Source organism: Triturus cristatus, chromosome 5_2 (assembly GCF_964204655.1).
Source record: "Triturus cristatus chromosome 5_2, aTriCri1.1, whole genome shotgun sequence".
Taxonomy (NCBI): domain Eukaryota; kingdom Metazoa; phylum Chordata; class Amphibia; order Caudata; family Salamandridae; genus Triturus; species Triturus cristatus.
The window spans coordinates 553,232,147-553,248,300 of record NC_140588.1 but is presented as its reverse complement, the minus strand read 5'-3'; the positions used below and the strand labels follow the sequence as shown (position 1 = coordinate 553,248,300).

General features: G+C 33.6%; 6 non-coding genes across 6 annotated transcripts; all 6 read right to left on the bottom strand.

Annotated features, from left to right (window-relative positions):
- Positions 1–1,790: 1,790 nt before the first annotated feature.
- On the bottom strand, positions 1,791–1,862 carry TRNAQ-UUG (transfer RNA glutamine (anticodon UUG)). The gene has a single exon. It is a non-coding gene; the product is annotated as a tRNA-Gln (tRNA).
- Positions 1,863–4,301: 2,439 nt separating this feature from the next.
- TRNAQ-UUG (transfer RNA glutamine (anticodon UUG)) lies at positions 4,302–4,373 on the bottom strand. Its single transcript has one exon. It is a non-coding gene; the product is annotated as a tRNA-Gln (tRNA).
- Positions 4,374–6,812: 2,439 nt separating this feature from the next.
- TRNAQ-UUG (transfer RNA glutamine (anticodon UUG)) lies at positions 6,813–6,884 on the bottom strand. Its single transcript has one exon. It is a non-coding gene; the product is annotated as a tRNA-Gln (tRNA).
- A 2,440-nt stretch (positions 6,885–9,324) lies between these two features.
- Positions 9,325–9,396, bottom strand: TRNAQ-UUG (transfer RNA glutamine (anticodon UUG)). The gene has a single exon. It is a non-coding gene; the product is annotated as a tRNA-Gln (tRNA).
- A 2,439-nt stretch (positions 9,397–11,835) lies between these two features.
- TRNAQ-UUG (transfer RNA glutamine (anticodon UUG)) lies at positions 11,836–11,907 on the bottom strand. Its single transcript has one exon. It is a non-coding gene; the product is annotated as a tRNA-Gln (tRNA).
- Positions 11,908–14,347: 2,440 nt separating this feature from the next.
- On the bottom strand, positions 14,348–14,419 carry TRNAQ-UUG (transfer RNA glutamine (anticodon UUG)). Its single transcript has one exon. It is a non-coding gene; the product is annotated as a tRNA-Gln (tRNA).
- Between the last annotated feature and the right edge of the window lie 1,735 nt (positions 14,420–16,154).

Genomic DNA, 16,154 nt, shown 5'->3' with positions numbered 1-16,154 from the left:
ATCCAACAATACAGTTGATGTATACAAAGCATATCATATGATTTGTGAATGAAGTTCGAAAAATGAGAATTTGATCAGTATCTGTCATGCCTCCGACCAAAAGCTTATATTTTACGATTGGAGATCAACTGTTGTAAATCAGCATGAAAAACATTTTCTTTTCACGATTTCCATACTAATATAAAACAACATTTTTACTAGCTGAATGAGATCATCATTTGGGTTCCTCTATGTTTGATTGACGAAAACTTCTCATTCAAAATGTGCTATTTTTGCCTTATCAATAGCGGGAACGCTTAAAAAAGTGATGCTGTGAATCACCCGTCTGAAATGCGTTTGAGAAAATCAGGATATGATTTTATAATGGCTAACTACTTTGTGAAGAAATTTGATGTCAAAGTATTGTAAAGTTTGTATTGATGTAACTTGTTCAAGCTGACGGACATTTTGAAAGCATTCAATAATTGACTCTTTCAACCTACTGGTGTTGAATTTGAGCTATCAATGAACAAAGATGAAGAAATGGAAAAGCTCAAGAGTAATAAAAAAAGTCCCTCCAAGGTTTCAAATCGGATCATTGGATGCAAAGTCCAAATTGCCAACCATTGCTCTATCGAGCCACCCATGCAGGAGACAGAGACATTGCTTCAGTAGTCTGGAAATGTAGACTGTTTTATTATGCTACAGGCAAAGATGAACATTGTGATATAACTTTTATATTCAGATAAACATTTGAATATTTAACACTTTTATAGAGAATATAGCTGAAAAGAATCAAATCACATTAAATCTCTATCCACTATGACCATTCAAATGAGATATCTTTTTATCAATATAAGAGAAGGACATCACTGATGCGCTCTCTTTTGTCTCAATGGAAAAGGCACTCTTGTGTGAGAGGGTTCCAAGGTGTAATGGTTAGCACTCTGAATCCAGCGATCCGAGTTCAAATCTCGGTGGGACCTACTACAATTATGAGATTCACTGTTTAACTCATTTTTTAGAATTTGGTCTAGAAAAAACCTAATATCAACGTTTTATACTGATGCGTTTGAACGCATAAGTATGTATAGATGCATACATAGCTTTATCCATCTAGATAGCTGTTAGACAATATGAACATATCAATTATTCATAAACATAAATATTGAAGCTGAACCTAGAAACTGTTCTTTCACATCCACATTGTAAACATGAGTTTATTTTCCTTTCTCATCTATATGGCCAGTAATGAGATAGTTCATTTTTGCTGATTTCTTAGCTGACAACATGCTGGACTTACACAGTGCATTTCATGGTGAATTTCTTTGAAAGTGAATTTCAGATTCACACCTTTGACATGTCTTTCAAAAGATTCAACTTTATTGGTTGTGGATTTACTGTTGAAAATTAGTGTGTAAAATCTTTGTACGTCTGAATTTCAAGATTATTATTCAAACTGCACATCTTCGGTCCCCGTAATACAAAGTTTGACTCCTCAAGTTTTGTTTTAATGAATGCTTTGCAATTAAAAAGTTCCTTGTTCCCCTTATCAATAACAGTAAGATTTTAAAAAGTAATGTCGTGCATCAGGCCCCTGTGATGAGTTTGAGAAACCAGAGTGAGTTTGTAAAATCTCTCATTATTTTGAGCCATTTAGTTTCCAGGTATTGTAAAAATTCTATTATTTGCTCACATCTAGTAAACTTTTAGAGTATAATCAATAAATTAATTTTTTACCCTACCGGTATTAGATATGTGATATTAATGAATACACTTGAAAGAAAATGATTTGGTCAAGAGTCATAAAATGGTCCCACCGAGATTTGAACTCGGATCATTGGATTCAAAGTCCAAAGTGCTAACCATTACACCATGGAACCTCCCATGTGAAAGGAGTGCAAACTGCTGCAGCAATGTGGAAATGTCAAAGTTTTTAATATTCTACTGTCAAAGAGAAACTGAATTGGATTGCTTTCCTATTCTGGTAAACTTTTGCATATTGAACTATGTTGGGGAAGGATGTTGCCCAAAAGACTCAAATAACGTTATAACTCTGTTGAACAGTGGTTTTTATGTGAGATAATATTTTTCAATGAAAGATAAGTTGCCCCCTGAGGCAAATCTCTTCTGTCAAAATGGAAAGCTCACCCTGGTACGGGAGGGTGGATGGTGTCGTGGTTAGCACTCTGGACTCTGAAAACAGGGATCTGAGTACAAATTTCAGTGGGACTTATCTGAACATTACAATTTTCTTTTCCATTCAGTTCTTAAAAGTTTTATTTGGAACAACATCACATTTACTTATAAACATGTAAAAATCAACCTGTACATATGTATCTCTGTATATATAGCTATATGTCTCTGTATATTTATAGGAACATATAAACATATAGATTATAAAAATAAATATAATTAGTGGAGGTGAAAATCATGAACAGTTGTTGCCTCTCAGCATTTGAAACATGAGTTTCTACTTCTTTCTCTTTTATATGTCCTGAAATTGAGATAGTCACTTTTTACTCATTATTGATCCAACAATACAGTTGATGTATACAAAGCATATCATATGATTTGTGAATGAAGTTCGAAAAATGAGAATTTGATCAGTATCTGTCATGCCTCCGACCAAAAGCTTATATTTTACGATTGGAGATCAACTGTTGTAAATCAGCATGAAAAACATTTTCTTTTCACGATTTCCATACTAATATAAAACAACATTTTTACTAGCTGAATGAGATCATCATTTGGGTTCCTCTATGTTTGATTGAAGAAAACTTCTCATTCAAAATGTGCTATTTTTGCCTTATCAATAGCGGGAACGCTTAAAAAAGTGATGCTGTGAATCACCCGTCTGAAATGCGTTTGAGAAAATCAGGATATGATTTTATAATGGCTAACTACTTTGTGAAGAAATTTGATGTCAAAGTATTGTAAAGTTTGTATTGATGTAACTTGTTCAAGCTGATGGACATTTTGAAAGCATTCAATAATTGACTCTTTCAACCTACTGGTGTTGAATTTGAGCTATCAATGAACAAAGATGAAGAAATGGAAAAGCTCAAGAGTAATAAAAAAAGTCCCTCCAAGGTTTCAAATCGGATCATTGGATGCAAAGTCCAAATTGCCAACCATTGCTCTATCGAGCCACCCATGCAGGAGACAGAGACATTGCTTCAGTAGTCTGGAAATGTAGACTGTTTTATTATGCTACAGGCAAAGATGAACATTGTGATATAACTTTTATATTCAGATAAACATTTGAATATTTAACACTTTTATAGAGAATATAGCTGAAAAGAATCAAATCACATTAAATCTCTATCCACTATGACCATTCAAATGAGATATCTTTTTATCAATATAAGAGAAGGACATCACTGATGCGCTCTCTTTTGTCTCAATGGAAAAGGCACTCTTGTGTGAGAGGGTTCCAAGGTGTAATGGTTAGCACTCTGAATCCAGCGATCCGAGTTCAAATCTCGGTGGGACCTACTACAATTATGAGATTCACTGTTTAACTCATTTTTTAGAATTTGGTCTAGAAAAAACCTAATATCAACGTTTTATACTGATGCGTTTGAACGCATAAGTATGTATAGATGCATACATAGCTTTATCCATCTAGATAGCTGTTAGACAATATGAACATATCAATTATTCATAAACATAAATATTGAAGCTGAACCTAGAAACTGTTCTTTCACATCCACATTGTAAACATGAGTTTATTTTCCTTTCTCATCTATATGGCCAGTAATGAGATAGTTCATTTTTGCTGATTTCTTAGCTGACAACATGCTGGACTTACACAGTGCATTTCATTGTGAATTTCTTTGAAAGTGAATTTCAGATTCACACCTTTGACATGTCTTTCAAAAGATTCAACTTTATTGGTTGTGGATTTACTGTTGAAAATTAGTGTGTAAAATCTTTGTACGTCTGAATTTCAAGATTATTATTCAAACTGCACATCTTCGGTCCCCGTAATACAAAGTTTGACTCCTCAAGTTTTGTTTTAATGAATGCTTTGCAATTAAAAAGTTCCTTGTTCCCCTTATCAATAACAGTAAGATTTTAAAAAGTAATGTCGTGCATCAGGCCCCTGTGATGAGTTTGAGAAACCAGAGTGAGTTTGTAAAATCTCTCATTATTTTGAGCCATTTAGTTTCCAGGTATTGTAAAAATTCTATTATTTGCTCACATCTAGTAAACTTTTAGAGTATAATCAATAAATTAATTTTTCACCCTACCGGTATTAGATATGTGATATTAATGAATACACTTGAAAGAAAATGATTTGGTCAAGAGTCATAAAATGGTCCCACCGAGATTTGAACTCGGATCATTGGATTCAAAGTCCAAAGTGCTAACCATTACACCATGGAACCTCCCATGTGAAAGGAGTGCAAACTGCTGCAGCAATGTGGAAATGTCAAAGTTTTTAATATTCTACTGTCAAAGAGAAACTGAATTGGATTGCTTTCCTATTCTGGTAAACTTTTGCATATTGAACTATGTTGGGGAAGGATGTTGCCCAAAAGACTCAAATAACGTTATAACTCTGTTGAACAGTGGTTTTTATGTGAGATAATATTTTTCAATGAAAGATAAGTTGCCCCCTGAGGCAAATCTCTTCTGTCAAAATGGAAAGCTCACCCTGGTACGGGAGGGTGGATGGTGTCGTGGTTAGCACTCTGGACTCTGAAAACAGGGATCTGAGTACAAATTTCAGTGGGACTTATCTGAACATTACAATTTTCTTTTCCATTCAGTTCTTAAAAGTTTTATTTGGAACAACATCACATTTACTTATAAACATGTAAAAATCAACCTGTACATATGTATCTCTGTATATATAGCTATATGTCTCTGTATATTTATAGGAACATATAAACATATAGATTATAAAAATAAATATAATTAGTGGAGGTGAAAATCATGAACAGTTGTTGCCTCTCAGCATTTGAAACATGAGTTTCTACTTCTTTCTCTTTTATATGTCCTGAAATTGAGATAGTCACTTTTTACTCATTATTGATCCAACAATACAGTTGATGTATACAAAGCATATCATATGATTTGTGAATGAAGTTCGAAAAATGAGAATTTGATCAGTATCTGTCATGCCTCCGACCAAAAGCTTATATTTTACGATTGGAGATCAACTGTTGTAAATCAGCATGAAAAACATTTTCTTTTCACGATTTCCATACTAATATAAAACAACATTTTTACTAGCTGAATGAGATCATCATTTGGGTTCCTCTATGTTTGATTGAAGAAAACTTCTCATTCAAAATGTGCTATTTTTGCCTTATCAATAGCGGGAACGCTTAAAAAAGTGATGCTGTGAATCACCCGTCTGAAATGCGTTTGAGAAAATCAGGATATGATTTTATAATGGCTAACTACTTTGTGAAGAAATTTGATGTCAAAGTATTGTAAAGTTTGTATTGATGTATCTTGTTCAAGCTGATGGACATTTTGAAAGCATTCAATAATTGACTCTTTCAACCTACTGGTGTTGAATTTGAGCTATCAATGAACAAAGATGAAGAAATGGAAAAGCTCAAGAGTAATAAAAAAAGTCCCTCCAAGGTTTCAAATCGGATCATTGGATGCAAAGTCCAAATTGCCAACCATTGCTCTATCGAGCCACCCATGCAGGAGACAGAGACATTGCTTCAGTAGTCTGGAAATGTAGACTGTTTTATTATGCTACAGGCAAAGATGAACATTGTGATATAACTTTTATATTCAGATAAACATTTGAATATTTAACACTTTTATAGAGAATATAGCTGAAAAGAATCAAATCACATTAAATCTCTATCCACTATGACCATTCAAATGAGATATCTTTTTATCAATATAAGAGAAGGACATCACTGATGCGCTCTCTTTTGTCTCAATGGAAAAGGCACTCTTGTGTGAGAGGGTTCCAAGGTGTAATGGTTAGCACTCTGAATCCAGCGATCCGAGTTCAAATCTCGGTGGGACCTACTACAATTATGAGATTCACTGTTTAACTCATTTTTTAGAATTTGGTCTAGAAAAAACCTAATATCAACGTTTTATACTGATGCGTTTGAACGCATAAGTATGTATAGATGCATACATAGCTTTATCCATCTAGATAGCTGTTAGACAATATGAACATATCAATTATTCATAAACATAAATATTGAAGCTGAACCTAGAAACTGTTCTTTCACATCCACATTGTAAACATGAGTTTATTTTCCTTTCTCATCTATATGGCCAGTAATGAGATAGTTCATTTTTGCTGATTTCTTAGCTGACAACATGCTGGACTTACACAGTGCATTTCATTGTGAATTTCTTTGAAAGTGAATTTCAGATTCACACCTTTGACATGTCTTTCAAAAGATTCAACTTTATTGGTTGTGGATTTACTGTTGAAAATCAGTGTGTAAAATCTTTGTACGACTGAATTTCAAGATTATTATTCAAACTGCACATCTTCGGTCCCCGTAATACAAAGTTTGACTCCTCAAGTTTTGTTTTAATGAATGCTTTGCAATTAAAAAGTTCCTTGTTCCCCTTATCAATAACAGTAAGATTTTAAAAAGTAATGTCGTGCATCAGGCCCCTGTGATGAGTTTGAGAAACCAGAGTGAGTTTGTAAAATCTCTCATTATTTTGAGCCATTTAGTTTCCAGGTATTGTAAAAATTCTATTATTTGCTCACATCTAGTAAACTTTTAGAGTATAATCAATAAATTAATTTTTCACCCTACCGGTATTAGATATGTGATATTAATGAATACACTTGAAAGAAAATGATTTGGTCAAGAGTCATAAAATGGTCCCACCGAGATTTGAACTCGGATCATTGGATTCAAAGTCCAAAGTGCTAACCATTACACCATGGAACCTCCCATGTGAAAGGAGTGCAAACTGCTGCAGCAATGTGGAAATGTCAAAGTTTTTAATATTCTACTGTCAAAGAGAAACTGAATTGGATTGCTTTCCTATTCTGGTAAACTTTTGCATATTGAACTATGTTGGGGAAGGATGTTGCCCAAAAGACTCAAATAACGTTATAACTCTGTTGAACAGTGGTTTTTATGTGAGATAATATTTTTCAATGAAAGATAAGTTGCCCCCTGAGGCAAATCTCTTCTGTCAAAATGGAAAGCTCACCCTGGTACGGGAGGGTGGATGGTGTCGTGGTTAGCACTCTGGACTCTGAAAACAGGGATCTGAGTACAAATTTCAGTGGGACTTATCTGAACATTACAATTTTCTTTTCCATTCAGTTCTTAAAAGTTTTATTTGGAACAACATCACATTTACTTATAAACATGTAAAAATCAACCTGTACATATGTATCTCTGTATATATAGCTATATGTCTCTGTATATTTATAGGAACATATAAACATATAGATTATAAAAATAAATATAATTAGTGGAGGTGAAAATCATGAACAGTTGTTGCCTCTCAGCATTTGAAACATGAGTTTCTACTTCTTTCTCTTTTATATGTCCTGAAATTGAGATAGTCACTTTTTACTCATTATTGATCCAACAATACAGTTGATGTATACAAAGCATATCATATGATTTGTGAATGAAGTTCGAAAAATGAGAATTTGATCAGTATCTGTCATGCCTCCGACCAAAAGCTTATATTTTACGATTGGAGATCAACTGTTGTAAATCAGCATGAAAAACATTTTCTTTTCACGATTTCCATACTAATATAAAACAACATTTTTACTAGCTGAATGAGATCATCATTTGGGTTCCTCTATGTTTGATTGACGAAAACTTCTCATTCAAAATGTGCTATTTTTGCCTTATCAATAGCGGGAACGCTTAAAAAAGTGATGCTGTGAATCACCCGTCTGAAATGCGTTTGAGAAAATCAGGATATGATTTTATAATGGCTAACTACTTTGTGAAGAAATTTGATGTCAAAGTATTGTAAAGTTTGTATTGATGTAACTTGTTCAAGCTGACGGACATTTTGAAAGCATTCAATAATTGACTCTTTCAACCTACTGGTGTTGAATTTGAGCTATCAATGAACAAAGATGAAGAAATGGAAAAGCTCAAGAGTAATAAAAAAAAGTCCCTCCAAGGTTTCAAATCGGATCATTGGATGCAAAGTCCAAATTGCCAACCATTGCTCTATCGAGCCACCCATGCAGGAGACAGAGACATTGCTTCAGTAGTCTGGAAATGTAGACTGTTTTATTATGCTACAGGCAAAGATGAACATTGTGATATAACTTTTATATTCAGATAAACATTTGAATATTTAACACTTTTATAGAGAATATAGCTGAAAAGAATCAAATCACATTAAATCTCTATCCACTATGACCATTCAAATGAGATATCTTTTTATCAATATAAGAGAAGGACATCACTGATGCGCTCTCTTTTGTCTCAATGGAAAAGGCACTCTTGTGTGAGAGGGTTCCAAGGTGTAATGGTTAGCACTCTGAATCCAGCGATCCGAGTTCAAATCTCGGTGGGACCTACTACAATTATGAGATTCACTGTTTAACTCATTTTTTAGAATTTGGTCTAGAAAAAACCTAATATCAACGTTTTATACTGATGCGTTTGAACGCATAAGTATGTATAGATGCATACATAGCTTTATCCATCTAGATAGCTGTTAGACAATATGAACATATCAATTATTCATAAACATAAATATTGAAGCTGAACCTAGAAACTGTTCTTTCACATCCACATTGTAAACATGAGTTTATTTTCCTTTCTCATCTATATGGCCAGTAATGAGATAGTTCATTTTTGCTGATTTCTTAGCTGACAACATGCTGGACTTACACAGTGCATTTCATGGTGAATTTCTTTGAAAGTGAATTTCAGATTCACACCTTTGACATGTCTTTCAAAAGATTCAACTTTATTGGTTGTGGATTTACTGTTGAAAATTAGTGTGTAAAATCTTTGTACGTCTGAATTTCAAGATTATTATTCAAACTGCACATCTTCGGTCCCCGTAATACAAAGTTTGACTCCTCAAGTTTTGTTTTAATGAATGCTTTGCAATTAAAAAGTTCCTTGTTCCCCTTATCAATAACAGTAAGATTTTAAAAAGTAATGTCGTGCATCAGGCCCCTGTGATGAGTTTGAGAAACCAGAGTGAGTTTGTAAAATCTCTCATTATTTTGAGCCATTTAGTTTCCAGGTATTGTAAAAATTCTATTATTTGCTCACATCTAGTAAACTTTTAGAGTATAATCAATAAATTAATTTTTCACCCTACCGGTATTAGATATGTGATATTAATGAATACACTTGAAAGAAAATGATTTGGTCAAGAGTCATAAAATGGTCCCACCGAGATTTGAACTCGGATCATTGGATTCAAAGTCCAAAGTGCTAACCATTACACCATGGAACCTCCCATGTGAAAGGAGTGCAAACTGCTGCAGCAATGTGGAAATGTCAAAGTTTTTAATATTCTACTGTCAAAGAGAAACTGAATTGGATTGCTTTCCTATTCTGGTAAACTTTTGCATATTGAACTATGTTGGGGAAGGATGTTGCCCAAAAGACTCAAATAACGTTATAACTCTGTTGAACAGTGGTTTTTATGTGAGATAATATTTTTCAATGAAAGATAAGTTGCCCCCTGAGGCAAATCTCTTCTGTCAAAATGGAAAGCTCACCCTGGTACGGGAGGGTGGATGGTGTCGTGGTTAGCACTCTGGACTCTGAAAACAGGGATCTGAGTACAAATTTCAGTGGGACTTATCTGAACATTACAATTTTCTTTTCCATTCAGTTCTTAAAAGTTTTATTTGGAACAACATCACATTTACTTATAAACATGTAAAAATCAACCTGTACATATGTATCTCTGTATATATAGCTATATGTCTCTGTATATTTATAGGAACATATAAACATATAGATTATAAAAATAAATATAATTAGTGGAGGTGAAAATCATGAACAGTTGTTGCCTCTCAGCATTTGAAACATGAGTTTCTACTTCTTTCTCTTTTATATGTCCTGAAATTGAGATAGTCACTTTTTACTCATTATTGATCCAACAATACAGTTGATGTATACAAAGCATATCATATGATTTGTGAATGAAGTTCGAAAAATGAGAATTTGATCAGTATCTGTCATGCCTCCGACCAAAAGCTTATATTTTACGATTGGAGATCAACTGTTGTAAATCAGCATGAAAAACATTTTCTTTTCACGATTTCCATACTAATATAAAACAACATTTTTACTAGCTGAATGAGATCATCATTTGGGTTCCTCTATGTTTGATTGAAGAAAACTTCTCATTCAAAATGTGCTATTTTTGCCTTATCAATAGCGGGAACGCTTAAAAAAGTGATGCTGTGAATCACCCGTCTGAAATGCGTTTGAGAAAATCAGGATATGATTTTATAATGGCTAACTACTTTGTGAAGAAATTTGATGTCAAAGTATTGTAAAGTTTGTATTGATGTAACTTGTTCAAGCTGATGGACATTTTGAAAGCATTCAATAATTGACTCTTTCAACCTACTGGTGTTGAATTTGAGCTATCAATGAACAAAGATGAAGAAATGGAAAAGCTCAAGAGTAATAAAAAAAGTCCCTCCAAGGTTTCAAATCGGATCATTGGATGCAAAGTCCAAATTGCCAACCATTGCTCTATCGAGCCACCCATGCAGGAGACAGAGACATTGCTTCAGTAGTCTGGAAATGTAGACTGTTTTATTATGCTACAGGCAAAGATGAACATTGTGATATAACTTTTATATTCAGATAAACATTTGAATATTTAACACTTTTATAGAGAATATAGCTGAAAAGAATCAAATCACATTAAATCTCTATCCACTATGACCATTCAAATGAGATATCTTTTTATCAATATAAGAGAAGGACATCACTGATGCGCTCTCTTTTGTCTCAATGGAAAAGGCACTCTTGTGTGAGAGGGTTCCAAGGTGTAATGGTTAGCACTCTGAATCCAGCGATCCGAGTTCAAATCTCGGTGGGACCTACTACAATTATGAGATTCACTGTTTAACTCATTTTTTAGAATTTGGTCTAGAAAAAACCTAATATCAACGTTTTATACTGATGCGTTTGAACGCATAAGTATGTATAGATGCATACATAGCTTTATCCATCTAGATAGCTGTTAGACAATATGAACATATCAATTATTCATAAACATAAATATTGAAGCTGAACCTAGAAACTGTTCTTTCACATCCACATTGTAAACATGAGTTTATTTTCCTTTCTCATCTATATGGCCAGTAATGAGATAGTTCATTTTTGCTGATTTCTTAGCTGACAACATGCTGGACTTACACAGTGCATTTCATTGTGAATTTCTTTGAAAGTGAATTTCAGATTCACACCTTTGACATGTCTTTCAAAAGATTCAACTTTATTGGTTGTGGATTTACTGTTGAAAATTAGTGTGTAAAATCTTTGTACGTCTGAATTTCAAGATTATTATTCAAACTGCACATCTTCGGTCCCCGTAATACAAAGTTTGACTCCTCAAGTTTTGTTTTAATGAATGCTTTGCAATTAAAAAGTTCCTTGTTCCCCTTATCAATAACAGTAAGATTTTAAAAAGTAATGTCGTGCATCAGGCCCCTGTGATGAGTTTGAGAAACCAGAGTGAGTTTGTAAAATCTCTCATTATTTTGAGCCATTTAGTTTCCAGGTATTGTAAAAATTCTATTATTTGCTCACATCTAGTAAACTTTTAGAGTATAATCAATAAATTAATTTTTCACCCTACCGGTATTAGATATGTGATATTAATGAATACACTTGAAAGAAAATGATTTGGTCAAGAGTCATAAAATGGTCCCACCGAGATTTGAACTCGGATCATTGGATTCAAAGTCCAAAGTGCTAACCATTACACCATGGAACCTCCCATGTGAAAGGAGTGCAAACTGCTGCAGCAATGTGGAAATGTCAAAGTTTTTAATATTCTACTGTCAAAGAGAAACTGAATTGGATTGCTTTCCTATTCTGGTAAACTTTTGCATATTGAACTATGTTGGGGAAGGATGTTGCCCAAAAGACTCAAATAACGTTATAACTCTGTTGAACAGTGGTTTTTATGTGAGATAATATTTTTCAATGAAAGATAAGTTGCCCCCTGAGGCAAATCTCTTCTGTCAAAATGGAAAGCTCACCCTGGTACGGGAGGGTGGATGGTGTCGTGGTTAGCACTCTGGACTCTGAAAACAGGGATCTGAGTACAAATTTCAGTGGGACTTATCTGAACATTACAATTTTCTTTTCCATTCAGTTCTTAAAAGTTTTATTTGGAACAACATCACATTTACTTATAAACATGTAAAAATCAACCTGTACATATGTATCTCTGTATATATAGCTATATGTCTCTGTATATTTATAGGAACATATAAACATATAGATTATAAAAATAAATATAATTAGTGGAGGTGAAAATCATGAACAGTTGTTGCCTCTCAGCATTTGAAACATGAGTTTCTACTTCTTTCTCTTTTATATGTCCTGAAATTGAGATAGTCACTTTTTACTCATTATTGATCCAACAATACAGTTGATGTATACAAAGCATATCATATGATTTGTGAATGAAGTTCGAAAAATGAGAATTTGATCAGTATCTGTCATGCCTCCGACCAAAAGCTTATATTTTACGATTGGAGATCAACTGTTGTAAATCAGCATGAAAAACATTTTCTTTTCACGATTTCCATACTAATATAAAACAACATTTTTACTAGCTGAATGAGATCATCATTTGGGTTCCTCTATGTTTGATTGACGAAAACTTCTCATTCAAAATGTGCTATTTTTGCCTTATCAATAGCGGGAACGCTTAAAAAAGTGATGCTGTGAATCACCCGTCTGAAATGCGTTTGAGAAAATCAGGATATGATTTTATAATGGCTAACTACTTTGTGAAGAAATTTGATGTCAAAGTATTGTAAAGTTTGTATTGATGTAACTTGTTCAAGCTGACGGACATTTTGAAAGCATTCAATAATTGACTCTTTCAACCTACTGGTGTTGAATTTGAGCTATCAATGAACAAAGATGAAGAAATGGAAAAGCTCAAGAGTAATAAAAAAAAGTCCCTCCAAGGTTTCAAATCGGATCATTGGATGCAAAGTCCAAATTGCCAACCATTGCTCTATCGAGCCACCCATGCAGGAGACAGAGACATTGCTTCAGTAGTCTGGAAATGTAGACTGTTTTATTATGCTACAGGCAAAGATGAACATTGTGATATAACTTTTATATTCAGATAAACATTTGAATATTTAACACTTTTATAGAGAATATAGCTGAAAAGAATCAAATCACATTAAATCTCTATCCACTATGACCATTCAAATGAGATATCTTTTTATCAATATAAGAGAAGGACATCACTGATGCGCTCTCTTTTGTCTCAATGGAAAAGGCACTCTTGTGTGAGAGGGTTCCAAGGTGTAATGGTTAGCACTCTGAATCCAGCGATCCGAGTTCAAATCTCGGTGGGACCTACTACAATTATGAGATTCACTGTTTAACTCATTTTTTAGAATTTGGTCTAGAAAAAACCTAATATCAACGTTTTATACTGATGCGTTTGAACGCATAAGTATGTATAGATGCATACATAGCTTTATCCATCTAGATAGCTGTTAGACAATATGAACATATCAATTATTCATAAACATAAATATTGAAGCTGAACCTAGAAACTGTTCTTTCACATCCACATTGTAAACATGAGTTTATTTTCCTTTCTCATCTATATGGCCAGTAATGAGATAGTTCATTTTTGCTGATTTCTTAGCTGACAACATGCTGGACTTACACAGTGCATTTCATGGTGAATTTCTTTGAAAGTGAATTTCAGATTCACACCTTTGACATGTCTTTCAAAAGATTCAACTTTATTGGTTGTGGATTTACTGTTGAAAATTAGTGTGTAAAATCTTTGTACGTCTGAATTTCAAGATTATTATTCAAACTGCACATCTTCGGTCCCCGTAATACAAAGTTTGACTCCTCAAGTTTTGTTTTAATGAATGCTTTGCAATTAAAAAGTTCCTTGTTCCCCTTATCAATAACAGTAAGATTTTAAAAAGTAATGTCGTGCATCAGGCCCCTGTGATGAGTTTGAGAAACCAGAGTGAGTTTGTAAAATCTCTCATTATTTTGAGCCATTTAGTTTCCAGGTATTGTAAAAATTCTATTATTTGCTCACATCTAGTAAACTTTTAGAGTATAATCAATAAATTAATTTTTCACCCTACCGGTATTAGATATGTGATATTAATGAATACACTTGAAAGAAAATGATTTGGTCAAGAGTCATAAAATGGTCCCACCGAGATTTGAACTCGGATCATTGGATTCAAAGTCCAAAGTGCTAACCATTACACCATGGAACCTCCCATGTGAAAGGAGTGCAAACTGCTGCAGCAATGTGGAAATGTCAAAGTTTTTAATATTCTACTGTCAAAGAGAAACTGAATTGGATTGCTTTCCTATTCTGGTAAACTTTTGCATATTGAACTATGTTGGGGAAGGATGTTGCCCAAAAGACTCAAATAACGTTATAACTCTGTTGAACAGTGGTTTTTATGTGAGATAATATTTTTCAATGAAAGATAAGTTGCCCCCTGAGGCAAATCTCTTCTGTCAAAATGGAAAGCTCACCCTGGTACGGGAGGGTGGATGGTGTCGTGGTTAGCACTCTGGACTCTGAAAACAGGGATCTGAGTACAAATTTCAGTGGGACTTATCTGAACATTACAATTTTCTTTTCCATTCAGTTCTTAAAAGTTTTATTTGGAACAACATCACATTTACTTATAAACATGTAAAAATCAACCTGTACATATGTATCTCTGTATATATAGCTATATGTCTCTGTATATTTATAGGAACATATAAACATATAGATTATAAAAATAAATATAATTAGTGGAGGTGAAAATCATGAACAGTTGTTGCCTCTCAGCATTTGAAACATGAGTTTCTACTTCTTTCTCTTTTATATGTCCTGAAATTGAGATAGTCACTTTTTACTCATTATTGATCCAACAATACAGTTGATGTATACAAAGCATATCATATGATTTGTGAATGAAGTTCGAAAAATGAGAATTTGATCAGTATCTGTCATGCCTCCGACCAAAAGCTTATATTTTACGATTGGAGATCAACTGTTGTAAATCAGCATGAAAAACATTTTCTTTTCACGATTTCCATACTAATATAAAACAACATTTTTACTAGCTGAATGAGATCATCATTTGGGTTCCTCTATGTTTGATTGAAGAAAACTTCTCATTCAAAATGTGCTATTTTTGCCTTATCAATAGCGGGAACGCTTAAAAAAGTGATGCTGTGAATCACCCGTCTGAAATGCGTTTGAGAAAATCAGGATATGATTTTATAATGGCTAACTACTTTGTGAAGAAATTTGATGTCAAAGTATTGTAAAGTTTGTATTGATGTAACTTGTTCAAGCTGATGGACATTTTGAAAGCATTCAATAATTGACTCTTTCAACCTACTGGTGTTGAATTTGAGCTATCAATGAACAAAGATGAAGAAATGGAAAAGCTCAAGAGTAATAAAAAAAGTCCCTCCAAGGTTTCAAATCGGATCATTGGATGCAAAGTCCAAATTGCCAACCATTGCTCTATCGAGCCACCCATGCAGGAGACAGAGACATTGCTTCAGTAGTCTGGAAATGTAGACTGTTTTATTATGCTACAGGCAAAGATGAACATTGTGATATAACTTTTATATTCAGATAAACATTTGAATATTTAACACTTTTATAGAGAATATAGCTGAAAAGAATCAAATCACATTAAATCTCTATCCACTATGACCATTCAAATGAGATATCTTTTTATCAATATAAGAGAAGGACATCACTGATGCGCTCTCTTTTGTCTCAATGGAAAAGGCACTCTTGTGTGAGAGGGTTCCAAGGTGTAATGGTTAGCACTCTGAATCCAGCGATCCGAGTTCAAATCTCGGTGGGACCTACTACAATTATGAGATTCACTGTTTAACTCATTTTTTAGAATTTGGTCTAGAAAAAACCTAATATCAACGTTTTATACTGATGCGTTTGAACGCATAAGTATGTATAGATGCATACATAGC